We start from the raw sequence: 1,888 nt of genomic DNA, 5'->3' as shown, positions 1-1,888 counted from the left end.
AGTGTTCAAATCACGTCGTGGTCACTTTGATTGAGTTGATAGCCCTCCAGCAACAGGTGATGTGTGTGTCCCTCTAACAGCCCGTAGAGCACAGAGTCCTGTGTTACGGAGCTGCTCGATGTGAACCTCGACAAAACCACTGCTTCTGTGTCCAAACTGGGTTCCCTGATGGTCTCGTAGTTAGGATTTAGCGCCCTCACCGCTGCGGCCCCGGTTCGATTTGCGGTCAGGGAAATTGTACTTTTAATTCAAAACCTTATAAAAAAGTCGTTCATCTATTTTACACATCTTTATGCAACTCCTATGCAAAAAAAAAAAGAAGCATTGATTTAAACATCATTAATTAATTCATAAAATTCTATTGTCATATGATATATTTTGCTCTGAGCAGATGAGGAGCTTTTGTACCGATGCCATTGGGTTTAATTCTGGTAATCTGGTGCTGAAAGTGGAGATATTTCCGCAGTGTACCGCAAATCATAGACACCATCAGAGGAAGTCTCTCGGGATCGAGGAGGACTTGCTTCCATCCAAAAGTGAGTCCTTTGATGGCTGAACAGTCCGATAGGAGACCCACAGACCCTGTTACAGGTGGGACAGACATACGTCGAGGGAGGGCTCGGTGGGACTGGTTTACCACGTGCTCCTTCCGCTGCCTGCGCTTGGTCTCTTCATGCTCCTTGCGTCGAGACTCAAAGAGCTCAACGCCCTACCGGATGGACTTTCTCCACCTCGCGCGATCTGCGGCCAGGGTCTCCCAGGTGTCAGTGGTGATGTTGCACTTTATCAGGGAGATTTTGAGGGTGTCCTTGTAACGTTTCCGCTGTACTCCTTTGGCTCGTTTACCCTGAAGTTGCTAATCATAAACACGTAAGGATTCGGGGCCGGAGTTGGCTATTCGTCCCCTCCAGCCTCGTCCACCATTCAAGAAGACCCTGGCAGTTCTTCAACAGCAAGATTCAACATCTGGGGCGTAGCCAACAGGCGCCTGGCTGCAATGAGTGATAAAAACCTGCGTTGGACAGAAGCCTGGCTAGCTCAGTCGGTAGAGCATGGCACTCTTAATCTCAGGGTTGTGGGTTCGAGCCCCACGTTGGGCGATTGTATTTCTTTTCATTTAATGTTGCTTTCATGGAAAACCTCTGAGCGAAACGGCACAAAACAAAAATAATCCTTTCATCGTCATTGAACTCGAAATTTCAGCGCGCCACGAATCTCCTGAATCAGATGCCTGTAGTTTCGCCCACTCAATCCATGTCCCTTTGCAATATTGTGCTCCCACCCACACTATGAAATGTGCCGCTAACTTATCCAATCATGGAATGGTTACAGCACGGAAGGCCATTCGGCCAATCGAGCCCGTGCCGACTCACAGCGAGTCCCACTCCCCCGCTCTTTCTCTGTAGCTCTGCAATTGTATTTCCTTCAGACCCTTATCCAACTCCCGTCTGAAAGATAAGATTGAGTCTGCCTCCACCGCCCTTTCAAGCCGTGCATTCCAGATCCTAACCACTTGCTGCTAAATGGCCATCTCCTGTTCCGATGTGTAAAATCTGTGAAACACGAGATCAATTCCTGCCAAACTCACAGCCTTCCGAAATATAGCACCTTCATTCTATTCTCGTAAAACCAGCTCCTGAAGTATCGGCCAGCTCTGTAGGTTAAAGCTCTGGTTTTATACCGAAGATTACTTTAACTGTAGTGTAGTGGTTATCACGTTTGCCTTGCACGCGAAAATTCTCTCGTTCGAGCATTGGTGGAAACATTATTTTGGAGACTATTTTTGCTGTGAAATAAATTGAACAAAAGTCGCACCAGGTTCCTTGTCGCATGAGCACTGAACATTTTAAACCAGTCTCCAACATACAGAGTGAGAAAAATAAGATAG

General features: G+C 47.1%; 1 non-coding gene across 1 annotated transcript; it reads left to right on the top strand.

The window, feature by feature from the left end:
* Positions 1-1,027: 1,027 nt before the first annotated feature.
* Positions 1,028-1,100, top strand: trnak-cuu (transfer RNA lysine (anticodon CUU)). Its single transcript has one exon. It is a non-coding gene; the product is annotated as a tRNA-Lys (tRNA).
* Positions 1,101-1,888: the final 788 nt, after the last annotated feature.

Source organism: Pristiophorus japonicus, chromosome 25 (genome assembly GCF_044704955.1).
Source record: "Pristiophorus japonicus isolate sPriJap1 chromosome 25, sPriJap1.hap1, whole genome shotgun sequence".
Taxonomy (NCBI): Eukaryota; Metazoa; Chordata; class Chondrichthyes; family Pristiophoridae; genus Pristiophorus; species Pristiophorus japonicus.
This window is presented reverse-complemented; position numbering and strand designations above follow the sequence as displayed.